The sequence below is a fragment of the Caretta caretta genome, chromosome 22 (genome assembly GCF_965140235.1).
Source record: "Caretta caretta isolate rCarCar2 chromosome 22, rCarCar1.hap1, whole genome shotgun sequence".
Lineage (NCBI taxonomy): Eukaryota > Metazoa > Chordata > Testudines > Cheloniidae > Caretta > Caretta caretta.
The window spans coordinates 7,425,121-7,439,978 of record NC_134227.1 but is presented as its reverse complement, the minus strand read 5'-3'; the positions used below and the strand labels follow the sequence as shown (position 1 = coordinate 7,439,978).

At 47.1% G+C, this 14,858-nt stretch overlaps 1 protein-coding gene across 2 annotated transcripts in view; it reads left to right on the top strand.

The window, feature by feature from the left end:
* Positions 1–1,517: 1,517 nt before the first annotated feature.
* Positions 1,518–14,858, top strand: part of CDON (cell adhesion associated, oncogene regulated) — a 99,080-nt gene continuing 85,739 nt past the window's right edge. Inside the window, exon 1 of one of the 2 annotated variants that reach the window (XM_048827653.2) lies at positions 1,518–1,644. The gene's annotated coding sequence lies outside the window, so the exon portion shown is untranslated. Of the gene's footprint in view, positions 1,645–5,718; positions 5,887–14,858 lie in introns of those variants that run through there. The other variant, XM_048827654.2, reaches the window with a different exon arrangement.

Below are 14,858 nucleotides of genomic sequence, written 5' to 3'. Positions count from 1 at the left end.
TGCGGGGGGGGCTGTACTAGGCAGGCTGCGGGGGGGCAGGAGGGGGCCGGGGGGGCGCTATACCAGGCAGGCTGCGGGGGGGCGGGGGGAACCCTGTGCGGGGGGGGCTGTACCAGGCAGGCTGCGGGGGGCCCTGTGCGGGGGGGCTGTACTAGGCAGGCTGCGGGGGGGCAGGAGGGGGCCGGGGGGGCGCTATACCAGGCAGGCTGCGGGGGGGCGGGGGGAACCCTGTGTGGGGGGGCTGTACCAGGCAGGCTGCGAGGGGCGCTGTGCGGGGGGGGGCTGTACCAGGCAGGCTGCGGGGGGGCCCTGTGCGGGGGGGCTGTACTAGGCAGGCTGCGGGGGGGCAGGAGGGGGCCGGGGGGGCGCTATACCAGGCAGGCTGCGGGGGGGCGGGGGGAACCCTGTGTGGGGGGGCTGTACCAGGCAGGCTGCGAGGGGCGCTGTGCGGGGGGGCTGTACTAGGCAGGCTGCGGGGGGGCCCTGTGCGGGGGGGCCCTGTGCGGGGGGGCTGTACTAGGCAGGCTGCGGGGGGGCAGGAGGGGGCCGGGGGGGCGCTATACCAGGCAGGCTGCGGGGGGGCGGGGGGAACCCTGTGCGGGGGGGCTGTACCAGGCAGGCTGCGGGGGGGGGAACCCTGTGCGGGGGGGCTGTACCAGGCAGGCTGCGGGGGGGGGGAACCCTGTGCGGGGGGGCTGTACTAGGCAGGCTGCGGGGGGGCGGGGGGGCCCTGTGCGGGGGGGCTGTGCCAGGCAGGCTGCGGGGGGGCGGGGGGGGCCCTGTGCGGGGGGGCTGTACCAGGCAGGCTGCGGGGGGCGCTGTGCGGGGGGGCTGTACCAGGCAGGCTGCGGGGGGGGGGAACCCTGTGCGGGGGGGCTGTACTAGGCAGGCTGCGGGGGGGCGGGGGGGGCCCTGTGCGGGGGGGCTGTGCCAGGCAGGCTGCGGCGGGGCGGGGGGGGCCCTGTGCGGGGGGGCTGTACCAGGCAGGCTGCGGGGGGCGCTGTGCGGGGGGGCTGTACCAGGCAGGCTGCGGGGGGGCCCTGTGCGGGGGGGGGGGGTAGCCCGGGCGGTGCGGGGCGATAGTGCCGCGGCAGCCCGCGGGCGGCGGGGGACGGGAGCCCCACGGGGCGGCCGGGCTGGGGGCAGCGCTCTCGGGGCCGGCCGTGGGGCCGCACCGCCGTCCCGCCACAGCGCCGGCAGCCCCGCGTCCCGCCGGGCGGGCCCTCCCGCGCCTCCGGCCCGTCCCCAGGGCGGGGAGTGAGGGGAGGCGCGCGCGGGTCGGGCCACCGGCTTCCACCCCGGCCCCCCCCCCCCCATCCGCAATGTTGGTACGATCCGAGCGGAGCGGAGCGGGCGGGGGCGAGCGGCAGTTGGCTGAGAACGGGCGGAGTGGAGGGAGGGGGGCGTGGCCTGCGCGCGCCCTCCGGCGCTGGGCGGTGGGGGCGGGGTCCGCGCGCGCCCGGGGGAGGGGCCGCCCGGGGCCCCGCCGCCGAGTGCGGCCAGTGTGCGCGAGGCGGCGGCCGGGGCGGGCGGCGGTGGATGGAGGGTCCGGTCCGGATCGCCCGCGCGCTCTGGAATGTGCTGGGGGCGGCTGCCGAGCGGGGGCGGGGGCTCTCGGGGCACGGCCAGCCCGGCTGCTGAGAGGTACCGGGCGGGGCTGCGGGCGCCGGCTGGGCTGGGCTGGCCTGGCCGGGGGGAGCGCGGGGCGGGGCGGGGCAGGTTACCTGGCGGGGCGCCGGGCGCCAGGCTGGGGGAGCGGACTCAGGGGTGCTGGGTGCCAGGCGGGGGGGGGGAGGAATCGGGGGTGCGGGGTGCTAGGCGGGGGGAGCGTACTCAGGGGTGCTGGGTGCCAGGCGGGGGGGAGGAATAGGGGGTGCTGGGTGCCAGGCGGGGGGAGCGGACTCAGGGGTGCTGGGTACTAGGTGCTGAGTGCCAGGCGGTGGGGGGAATCGGGGGTGTTGGGTGCCAGGCGGGGGGAGCGGACTCAGGGGTGCTGGGTGCCAGGCGGGGGGGGGGAGGAATCGGGGGTGCTGGGTGCCAGGCGGGGGGGGGGAGGAATAGGGGGTGCTGGGTGCCAGGCGGGGGGAGCGGACTCAGGGGTGCTGGGTGCCAGGCGGGGGGGGGGGGAGGAATAGGGGGTGCGGGGTGCTAGGCGGGGGGAGCGTACTCAGGGGTGCTGGGTGCCAGGCGGGGGGGAGGAATAGGGGGTGCTGGGTGCCAGGCGCCAGGCGGGGGGGAGGAATAGGGGGTGCTGGGTGCCAGGCGGGGGGAGCGGACTCAGGGGTGCTGGGTACTAGGTGCTGAGTGCCAGGCGGTGGGGGGAATCGGGGGTGTTGGGTGCCAGGCGGGGGGAGCGGACTCAGGGGTGCTGGGTGCCAGGCGGGGGGGGGGAGGAATCGGGGGTGCTGGGTGCCAGGCGGGGGGGGGGAGGAATAGGGGGTGCTGGGTGCCAGGCGGGGGGAGCGGACTCAGGGGTGCTGGGTACTAGGTGCTGAGTGCCAGGCGGTGGGGGGAATCGGGGGTGTTGGGTGCCAGGCGGGGGGAGCGGACTCAGGGGTGCTGGGTACTAGGTGGGGGGGGAATGCTGGGTGCCAGGCAGGGGGAGCGGACTCAGGGGTGCTGGGTACTAGGTGCTGAGTGCCAGGCGGTGGGGGGAATCGGGGGTGCTGGCTAGTAGTGCCTGTTGGGGGTGCTAATGGGGGGTGCTGGGTGTCAGGCAGCGGGGTCAGGGATGCCGGCTGCTAGGCGGGAAGTGTTGGGTTCTGGTTCAGGGGATCTGGGGTTCTGGGTGCCAGGCAGTCGGATTGGGGAGTGCTGGGTGCTAGGTGGAGGGTGCTGGGTGCCAGGTGGCAGGAGCGAGGTCGGGGATGCTGGCTGCTAGGCAGGGGGTGCTGGGTGCCAGGTGGAAGGATCGGGGTTGGGGGGTGCTGGATGGTGGATCAGGGTTGGAGAGTGGATGGCAGAGCTAAGCTCTTGCCTTCTCCAATACTCCCAACTCATGAGTGAGCGAGTGGCAGTAGGGGGCAATCCCTGGGTGCTGTGGAGCCAGGTCCCCAGCCAGGACTCCAGGGAAGTTGCCTTCAGGGACCGTGCATAGGGCTGTGATGCAGTAGGTAGGGCCAGCCAGTTTGATCCCCCCTCTGTAGGTTCCAGGAAAGGTGCTAAGCTGTCCCTGGCTGGTGTTAGCATTGAAGGGTGTTATATTGGGCTATTTACCTTCCTGTGATGCTTAAAGACCTTGGTGTGACTTCCCACCCCATATGTACCATAGCATTTCCTGGCAATGTAGGCAGGTGGGGGGTTGCGAGGAAGGGTCATTTCTGGAGACAAGAGATCACCAGATACCAGCTGCTCCACCTTGGGACTATTGTGGGCTTGTTTTTGATAAACACCACCTCACATCCTCCAGTTGAAGCCTAGGAGGAGACATAGGAGTGATTGCCTTCCTGAGTTGCCTGGATTAGGTATGAGAGGAGAGGGCTACTCTGGAAGCAACTCTGACATTGCCTCTTTAAAATTTGATGTTGATAGCTTAATGCTGCAAACGTTCCCTGAGCAAAACCAAGGGCAGCAGACTACCTGGCCTTCAGTCTTTCTGCTGCTAAGTACAATAATAATACTCAGATACCTCGTAGACAAAAAGGTATACTCAGCAGAACTAAAGGCAGTGCCTGGCATGTGGTTGGGAAATGTGATGGAGAGAGACAGCTGTCAACTTCAGATTGTCAAATTAACATTCAACACAGCTCCTTTTAAACATTAAATTGCAAGTTGCTTCTTGTTTTTTCTTAAGACTATTTGTAGCAGCCGATGTTGGGAAGTTATCTTCATTTGGGACAGGATGAAAGATCAGAATTTGTTTGGAAATTTTAAATTAGCTGTTTGTTTTCTAGCTGAGTAGCAGTTAATCATTCTTACTGTCGAGGAGCAGCACAGACTGCCACTATCTGTTAAGCACATGTTGAAATTGTACAGTGCACAAATGAGCAGCTTGGAAAATCAGAGAAACACTGTCAAATGGGAAACCTTTGCACTTCCTTGAAGTTGAATTCAGCCAGTGTTTTGACTATTTGGCATCCGAAATGTACTTCGTTGTTTTTAATGTTGTGTAACTGCATTCAGAATCTTGGTTAATTGATAGTCTTGAGAGGAAGATATAATTTCATGAGCAAAGCGTAGATTCCCAAGATCATTATTTATGAGAGGTGACGATTCATGTGCAACTCATTTTTGTCTAATAAAACTCTTCTTGGGTTGTTCAAACTCTTGAGTATGAAATGCTTGAGCACATCTCAAGCTTCAAGATCAAAAAGTACAAAGGATCATAGAGTTGGACCTCATTGATCCAGCCTGTGTAGGTTTGCATCAGTCCTTGCCTGCTGTTGCAGGTGGCTTGACTTTGAAGTGAGCTAATTAAATTGATGTTGTTTAGATGGACTGCTTTATGCAGGTCAGCAAGGCAGAGTTAAATGAGATTTGTGTACTGGAGTGGGGGCTCTTGTCGCTAAAAGTGAAAGGTAAACCTAATTTAATTGTTCTTCTATTGTCTCATCAGACATGGTTTGTTTGCAGTTTGACAAAACATTTTCATGACTTTCTTCACTCATATTAAGTTAGGTAATCTGGGCTCTTTATTTAACTTAAAGTGTAAATGGAGCAAAAAAATCTTATTCACTAGAAATGTTTTCCCTCAAACTGTATATATAAACTGAAATATGAATATATATTTGTGGATTCCATTTGTTTGTTTTTAAACAGAACTTTGAGGGGAAAACCCCAAAATTATTTACTATATTGATATAATAGGAATAAAGTGGGATATATATTTTTTATTTTCTCTAAATTCCCCCAGTGCATCCTATCATCCGTCTCTTTATTGGAATCTCTTTGAGGCAGGGATTTTTTTTCGTATCTTTCTGTCTTGTAACAGACATTGTACTTTGGGATGTAAACAAAATTACAATTAAAGGAGAAAGTTATTTTGTAATTGTGGTAATGTAATGCCTGGAGAATGTAAAAGACTCATAAAATTATAATATTTAATGGCCCTTTTTGTGGCATTTATTCTAAAATAAGGAGATGAGTTGGTACCTGTTTGAATATAAATGCTAACTTGTATTAAAGTGGACTCAGTAAAGGAGATAACCTTGTTTTTTTGTTAATAGTAAGGAATCCTGCCATATGGAATGTCACTTTCAAAATCTTAACTTACAGGAAAATAAACCACTTTTCTATGATTCTTTTTTCATTTCCTACAGTATCACTGGCGTGATCTGAATAATAGTACTGAGGTGATATTATTAATGTGGCTTTTTAAAATCAAACTAATTATATTTGCCTGAAAGAGCCACATTAGTGTGATTCTAGCTCCCTGGTGCCTTTTTGGAGCCCTGGAGACAGCCTAGTGAATAGGGCTGAAAATTCATTCTGTATTTGATTAAATGGAACAGACTCGTTGCTCCTTACCCCAGCAGGGGCTATGAGATCTCTTGATCCTCGAAGCGGCTCAGAGACCCTGGGAATTCCATTAGTGAGCACCTGAGGAATTTCTGCCCTGCAGTGCCTTTTTTTTTGGTGGTAGTGGGGGGAGAGAGCGAGTAGTATGGCAGTGTTGATGGTGGGCGGAGGAGGCGGCATTAGAAGAATTCATATGTTGGCAGATCTAAAATCAAGGCATGACTTAACAGCTTATCTTGTAAGAGAAAAGCCCAACCCAAAGGCATACTATTAGCCAAGACTTCTTATATTTAAAGTGGAACTGTGGTGTGTATTGGGCACTGAGATGAACTCGTCCACACAATTTATTGAACCCGTCTGACTCTTTAGTTCTCAAACTGTAGACACAAATTGGAGGAAAACAAATATAAAAACACACTTGCAAGCCTGGTGAGTTTCTCCAAACAGTTTACAGTATGTCAGCTGTTTTGCCTTGATGCTAATTGTTAATGATTTGGGGTTTTATTGCAGTTTTCCAAAGAAAGTAAATCTGTATGATTGACTTCTGTGATGACAAGTTAAAAGAAAACAATTAAAATAATTATATAGATATAGATATTTTTTGTCCCAGGTCATTGTAGATATAAAATTATAATGCTAGAAGAACCTGAACTCACTTTTAATACCCTCTTTATTGTCTTAAAACTTTAAAATCGATACCTCATTATTATTTTTGCCTAATATGTTACTTTCTCTGAAGTTAGTCTGGAGGAAAAAAGTATAGTTCTTAAAGAACCCTCTTCTGAACATTTTAAAACGACTTGAGATTTCAAATAACTTGTATTATTTTTCAGATTTTCTTGATGCAATTATGTGTATTTTTATTAAAATAAAATCTTAGTAACTGGTCTTGAATTTGAAATTAAAGTTAGTTAATTGGTTGTTTTAGTTTTCTTGTGAGTGAGGTTATATGGCTAATGACTTAATGGAAGAACTTTCAGCCAGCCTTGAGCTAATACAGGATGTTGTAGTATATTTGAGAGTTTATTTTTTTGTCATTTTGATTAAGAGTAGAAATCCGAATTTAAGTGCAGACTTACAGTGCTTCCTGTAATTATCTCACTAAGTACATTTACATTATCACTAAAGAAATTTGTAAAGAGTTGTTTTAACTTAACAAAAAAATTTATTGACATAAATTAAAACAAATACTTTTTTTTTCCATATTCTGTTACATTGTCTTAACTTGAAAGGATTGGGAAGTTGTTAAATCTGACCACATGTAGGACGCCTTGTATTTCAGTTACCTACTTGAATTGTTCTGTGCCAGCAATCATATAGCTACTTCATTACATTTTATATACTGGCAGGTTTCAGAGGAGCTGCCGTGTTAGTCTGTATCCGCAAAAAGAACAGGAGAACTTGTGGCCCTTGAGAGACTAACCCATTTATTTGAGCATAAGCTTTCATGAGCTACAGCTCACTTCGTCGGATGCATCTTATGCATCTTATATGAAAGCTTATGCTCAAATAAATGGGTTAGTCTCTAAGGTGCCCCGAGTTCTCCTTTTCATTTTACATAATGAAGTTCCTAGAAACTAGTTGTACAAGAGTATGCATTCAGTATGTTAGTCTTAAGATATCAGTTTGGTTAGAATTTTGACTAGGTGTCTAATTTTGTAAACGCACAATTCTGATATGTATACAGGTTAAAGACTGCAAAACTCACTATTATATGTAAAGATTTTATTTGCTTTAAAGCCATCTGTAATTAGGATTACCTGGTAGCTAGATGCACTTTTTTTTCCACATTTGGTGGTTTATTCACAGATGTTTTCATTTCATGATCTTGAACAAAATAGGTCATTCTGTGACATCTATACCTCTTAAAATAAAGTTGCACTTTGGAGAGCTTAGCTGACAGTTTGACAGAGTCATTTTGTGTGAAGTAAACTGAACAACAAAGTGGTGCCATGTTGTCTATTAAAAAAAGAGAAAAGTCTTTAGGAAGAGGGTGTGCTTTTGTATTAGACAACTTAGTTGCTGATGGCAACAATCCTTTTCTTAACATTGCTGTAGTATTCTAAAGATGTTCAGATCTTGAATATCATTATTTAAACATTTCATGGCATGAATTTATTTCAGGTTGCTAAACTTAATATTACATGTCATAACTGTGAAAAGGGTGTTTTTGTTGTACCAAGCTAAAATTGTGCTACAGTTTGACTGCATACGTACTCTTCGGTAATCTAATGACTTAAAATCCAGTTTTAGTGGGTTTTTAGTTATAAGAATTAGCTGTAGTTACCACCTGGACAGGTTCAAGACAAGAACACACCCACAAACTTTCACATCACTAGAAGTCTGCTTTTCCACATGGGAGAGGAAATGAAAAAGGAGATTGCCACCTGGTTGAGTCCATAGCATTTCAGTAACCCCCTCCCCCCCCCTTAAAATTGTGAAGTGACATAACTAACAGAAGTTTGTGTCATTAATGTTTAAAATTGTTTGTTTAGTAATTTAAAGCTGGAGTTGGAAGTGGCAATACCAAGATAAGGCTCATTGGCTTAAACAGTAGAGGAATAAAAATAAGAAATGGTAGAGTAAAATTGAAATGGGTTTTCAAAAGGGGAACAGTCTCAGAAAATAAGAAACTGTAGGTCTAGCTAAGATAAATACCGTTTTAGATATTTGGATTACCATATGATCTGAATTTTTATAAGCACATATTTAACCACTTATTTACTATTAAATGTGCCGGCACTAGAGGCAAAATACATGTTGTGCATTGTTGCTGAACCAGGTACATCATATTGAAATGCTGATGCTGGAATTTCCCGTGTTGGCGGGGGGGACAACAGCAGAACTCAGTTTTTTAACATCTTACAGATGCTGAAAAGTAACTAATAGTTTGCAGTTCTTACTTTTGTTGGGAGTTCCCCCTGGAAAGCAGGAAAATAAAACTTGCTTTCTCATATTTTTGTTCTCATTTTGCAGACATTGGCTTTTTTGCCATTTCTCCTTTTATGTTTCTTGTAGAAGCTAAGATGCCTCGATTTTGTTTACTATTTTGTTTGCGTACCAGCAGTTTTGATGCTTATCATGCAGTTCTGGGAACAGTGTAATAGCTGCTGTGTACTCCCTCTGCTGGCCAGCTGTCAAGCTCTGCACAGTGCTGAATGAAGTATGATGGAGGATGCTATAGAAACAGTAGCTGCTGGTTTATATTTCTTTATACATTTTTGTCTAGGTCTGGTTATTAAAAAACAAACAAAACACCACTGGATTTTCTGGAATGAAAATGATTGTAAAGGTCTCATCTTGGGCCTAAACTGTTTGCCATTATCTCAAGGTTTGTTTTACAACAAGACATAATTGCCATACAAGTTCAAGTAATGTCATCGTCCAAAGATTTTAGCTGTTGAGCCTCAAAACACCCCTACACATGATGATCCCCATTTCACAGACAAGGAAAAAGGCAGGGCAAAAAGATTGTGATTCATCTGCATTAATGCAGCAAGAGTAGCAGGACTTGGAGTAGAACTCACCAAGTCTGGCTCTTAAACCCTGCTCTGTCTAGATACCTCTAACTATTAGACTAGAACTCCCTTGTCTAATATGATCATTTGTTCTACTAAGACCCATGAAATGACTGGAACAGCCACTTGAGAGTTTCTGAATTTTCTTTTGAATCTTTTCTGACCTGTAATATGGTTCTAGCAGTCCGTTTTTTAATGGTAGCATCTAAAAGTACGGAAAAAAGCTAACTGGGAAGTGTAGAGAATTAGTGTAATCCGTGAATAGAACTGTCCTCTCCTAAGGTAACAGCTGATGCAAGTAAAGTCTGTGAGTTCAAGAAAAGTCATGTGACCCTGGTTAAACTAATTGAAAATGAATTGTTAAAATCTCTTCTCTCATTGCTCAATTATATTTTTAGATCCTCTAAAGAGAACCAGTAGTTGTTAGTCTGTAGATATATTCACAATCATATCAGCACTTGCTGCTTTTATACTCTCCAATGTTCCATTCTTTTTACTGGAAAGCTACTTTAAATGGCCAGTATGGAGAGCAACGAATCAAAACAGGCACTGACATTTCTAAATGATGAGTTTCTGGATATGATTGATATATATATATATATATCTCAATATCAATCACACATACATAAATGTGTATATTCTTTCAGGCAAGTTCACTGGTTCTGACCGTGGTTTTCTGGCCTACACTGCTGCAAGACACATTTGTTGGTCCCAGATGCAAGCTCAGCATTTCCCACTGAAGAGCCCATCAGTTCTGTCTGCCTCCAAGTCATCAAGGAGCTACAGAAACTGGTTCTGAAGAGCACAGGACTTAATTTAAAAATAAAAATTGAAAAAGGCCTTTCAATTGATCTGTCTAAATTATTGGAGGATGCACTCCAAAAAAAAATCCTATTTGAGACAAGGCAGGTTTTCTGCAGTGGGCTTCCCATCATGCATGGTTATACCCCATTTTGTTGTTATAGACCTAATGCCCAAGAAGCCCAGGAGGAAAACATGTTCCTATGCTATAACCAGCAGAGGGGGAACTATGCCTGTCCCATTACTAATAGCTGGGTTCCATAGTGGAGAATAAAACATCTGTTCAAGTGTGCACCCTCACCCTGGTCAATCAGTCAACAAAGGACAGGTGAGCAGCAGTCTGTCTCTCTTGAAAAGTGAAAACATGGCATCCAGCTGCCTGTAGGCAGGCTGAATGTAGCCCTAGCCAAAGCTCCCCAAATGGCTTGGCAGCTGCAGGAGTTATTCATCAAAGGCCATTTACATCCTCCTGAATTAGCCCAGACAACTAGAGCCTTTGCTGGCTCTTTCGATAGGAGATCTTGCAGACAAGTCTCAGACAGGGCCTCCAGCCTCAGTTCTCTGATACTCAGTGCTAGGACTGGCAGTGGGAAAAGTTTGCAATATTTCATCTGTATAGAGTCAGAGAAGCTGTAAGAGAGGAGGAACAGGACTCATGTCTATATGCTCTGCTACTTTGGTTCCAGATAGGTCCAGAGGGTAACCAGAAGTTTCTTCAATTTTGAAAAGGTTTGGGTTCAACAGGGAGACCCTACAATCTACTGTGGTTACAACAGTGCCTGGCTGCACAAACTCATCATGCCTGTTCAACTTCTCCTATGGCACGTGACACAGCCAATACTGGTTCTGATCTTCTCTGTCTTTCAACAGCAGTTATGGTGTTCACAAAAACATTAGAAGTACTGGTAGTAAGCTTTAAGCCTTTAGGTAAAGAGGAATCCAAACACATCCATTTCTTGCCAACCTCCTAATCTGAATCCCAGCCTTCACAAATCAGAAACACATGACTGGAACACTAAATTTTATATAGCAACATAGTTTATTAATCAAGAGAAGTCAAGATGATGTCCTCTCCAAAGGTGATTTACTTATGGGTATGGGTATACACTGAGTTTCACAAGGAATTCACCTCAGGAATGGCAGTAGCAGATTTTCAGCCATTAAGGAAGTGAACAATTCAAACACAGTCAGGATATGTAGTTTAAGCTTCCTAGGCATTACTGTGGCATGCATAGATATTTTAACTTGAGAAGGATTAATCTTGAGGCCTTATTCAGAGATTTATGGTATACCTCCCTAATGACACTCTTTCATTCCTTATTAAACAGAAATGTTCCCCTGTAGTTATCAGATCTCTGCAGTGGTTGTGAATGAGGGACAGAGTCACAGCATGACAGAACCAAATAGAACAATGGTTCTTCAAGGTGGTTTCTCCCTCCCCCTCTACCCCCCCTTGTGGATTGCAGGTCTTCAATGCTGCTGTACTTCGGGAACCTTTTAGAATAGGGAGTACCCAGTGAACTGCTAGAAAGTTCCCTCACGCAACAAACATTTGGCAGGAATAAAGGTAAAAGGAAGTGGAGTTCAGAGGGGCGTTGTACCTGAGAACTCAGTGCTATCACAGAGGAGGAGGAAGAAACACCACTAAAAATTAATCAAATGTGCGCAGATTTGGATGTCTGTCCTAATTTCTTGATTTTGTTAGGCTTTTTTGGCCCTCTGGGAATGGTTTGGATGAAAGGAAATGCAGAGAAAGGAGGGGACACCAAGACAGAAAAGGGAGAGGTACAGAGAGACGGGAGTATGAAGAAGGAAGAGAAACAGGGAGCAAAAATAGTAGTGGCCCTTAGGATGAGCAACTTTTCTATTAAACAGTGCTGAATGCACAACCTAGTACACAGATAATAAATACCATTCTGTGCTTAATCTTTGTGCAAGACTCCTGTTGACATCAGTAGGGTGTCACTGTAGATGGAGGGTAATACATAGTCCTAAATGTTACACTCTGGCTCACATTTTAAAATGGAAATAAGCTCATTCTCTGAAGAATCCAGCACCCCTGGCATAGATAAGGGTGAGAAAGGTCATCATCTCATTTTTAAACTCAATCTCTCTTCCTAGTCTAGACATAACCGGGGAGACTTTTTTTTTCTTATAAGAGCAGAACAATAATTTTAGTGCAAAACCAATATCTAGGCAGACTGGCTGCCATGTTTTAGACCAGTGAAGTGGCATGTACACCTCTTAAGTAACAGAATGATGAGTGCAACTCATGGTAGAACATTACCCCCCCCCCCCTTTACAAAAGAACATCGGGGCAAAGGTAGGAGATGTTCTCTCCCAACGATGCCCTGAACAGCTGTTACTACACATTTTCCACCATTACTGACGTTATCGTGGGCCATCCAAAAAACAGAGGGAAGACCCAGTTATTTTCATTGCTCCCTGATGACCAAGAAACTCAGAGTTCTCATTCTCTGATCTTCTAGCATTGCCAGAAAAAGACACATTCATGTGGTCCAGAATAGTTTGTTTATATAATTGTTTTGTTTATTAAATTAAGTTAGTAAAATGCATTGTAACTAATCGTTAGATCTCAATCTGTGCACTTTTTAAAAGGAAGTCACTTACTGAAGGTGAATGGGCATGGTATAGAAACTTAGAAATATAGCATTTTTATTAATATCACTGAGCAATATATATAAATACTCTGCTTTTATATCTTTGTGGTAAGTTGTAGCTAAACAAGTGAATTTTTAATATGCTTTAAGAATATGCAGTTTATTGTTTCTGGTAATGCCCTCCTACTGGCTCTCTTATTAGCATGTCCCCACATAAAGATCACAGAGCTGCCAGGGAAAGAAAACAGTGGCATTATCCATATGATGCTGTAATTGAACAGAATCGCTACTTGACTGGAATATTATCTGCTGCCACACCAGAGATGATGTTGACATGAGCAAGCCACCTTATTACCAAAGTTTTGCTGTGACTATAGAATGATGCTGTAATTGAATAAGGCACTTTCTTGAAACAATCTTAGATTTCAGATCTTATATGCGTTTGCATCTGATCTTGAAGTTATCTATTCTGCTAGAAATGACTGTTTTTTTCTTTGCATGTATGCTAATTTATTTTTATAGCATCTACAAGTGTATTGGGCATTTTAAAGTAGAAATAGGAAAGTGATCCCTGCACAGAAGAGCTTAAGGTCTTATTTTAGACATGGTTCAAGGGGTGTAGTTAGACTGAGTGTGGATGAGAGATAGCAATAAGATCATGTGACTGTTCATTTATGGTTTATGCACATCTTGATGGTTCAATTAAAAGTAATTTAGAAATTAACTCTTATGGGCATCACAGAAGGAGGGGTTTGAATGAAGAGAGGGAACTGTCTTGGTCAGTGGTTCTCAAAGCCGGTCTGCTGCTTGTTCAGGGAAAGCTCCTGACGGGCCGGACCGGTTTGTTTACCTGCCGTGTCCGCAGGTTCGGCCGATCGCGGCTCCCACTGGCCACAGTTCGCCGCTCCAGGCCAGTGGGGCTGCGGGAAGGGCAGCCAGCATGTCCCTTGGCCCGCGTCGCTTCCTGCAGCCCCCATTGGCCTGGAGCCGCGATCCGCTGAATCTGTGGATGCGGCAGGTAAACAAACCAGTCCGGCCCGTCAGGGGCTTTCCCTGAACAAGCGGCGGACCGGCTTTGAGAACCACTGGTCTAGGTGGACTGGAACTGGAAGGGCATTCCAGATGTAGCAAGTTGTGGGAGAAGTGGTATGGTCAGATTTCCATTAATGTTGGAATTCAACAATACAAGGTTTTATTTATCATGTATCAGATTTTCCAGGAGACACCTTCATGGTTTCTTCTATGCCTTCCCTTTTACATAGAAGCACGTCCCCACACAAATCTACAAAGGTAGCTCATTGTTCTCCTTCGGATTCCTTCTTAGTCATCTTTGCCATGACACTTATACAAATCTTTACAAATGGTTGTGCAGCTGGTGTGCTGTGTGTCACTGCTATTTATCGTTCCAGTTGTAATATTGTTGCCTTCTGCTTCTCCTCCCCGGTCTCTGGTATCCACCTATTTCAGATCTTACATTTTAGGTTGCAAGCCCTCTTCGGGGCATAACCATCTTTTGGTTATGTCGGTACAATGTTTAGCATAATGGATATAGGGCCTGTAGGTTTTACTGCAGTAAAATCAGTTGCATCCAGGCTGATATTGCTGCAATGGGGAGGCAATGCAACAAGAGACCTGGTACTACATATTGGCAGGAAAAGTTTTGTGTAGAGCCTTGAAAGTGAGCTTGAGAAGAATAAACTTTGTGCTGAGAAGAAGGAGACAAGACAGTGGGAGATTTTTAAAGGTGGGATGGTCAGTAGGACATATTAGATTAGGAAAATGGTTTTTACTCACTGGATTGCGGATGGACTAGAATAGCGATTTGGATACCAAGTAGGCCGGATCTGTCCATCCAGCCCCCTGATACTTAGATCCCTTCCACACAGTGACTGTTTGTTTGTCATCACAGCACATGTAGTGTTCTTCATCAATACGATGCAGAGTAGGATATATTCAGTTTCGAGCTGTAGCTCATGAAAGCTTATGCTCAAATAAATTGGTTAGTCTCTAAGGTGCCACAAGTACTCCTTTTTTCTTTTTGCGAATACAGACTAACACGGCTGCTACTCTGAGTTCTACAATGGAATTAATATAGCTAATTTTACTGTCCTATACTGAAGTTAACTGTTTGGGGCACTCTTAAAGCGGCGTGATTTTTTGTGACATCCCTCAGTGCAACAAGGATGGGGACTCTTGATTCTCCAAACAAGGACTGCAGCATTTTACAATCCTAGGCCCTCAGCTGTGTGCCCAGTCGACTCAACACACTAAGCGTGTCTACACTTCAGCTAAAAACCCATAGGTGACCCATGCCAAGAGGCTTGGGCAAAGGGGCTGTTTAATTGCGGCATAGATGCTTGGGCTGGAGCCGGGCTCTAGGACCCAGTGAGGTGAGAGGGTCCCCAATCATGAAAGTCTGCACCACAGTTAAACAGCCCCTTAGCGGGAACCCAAGTCAGCT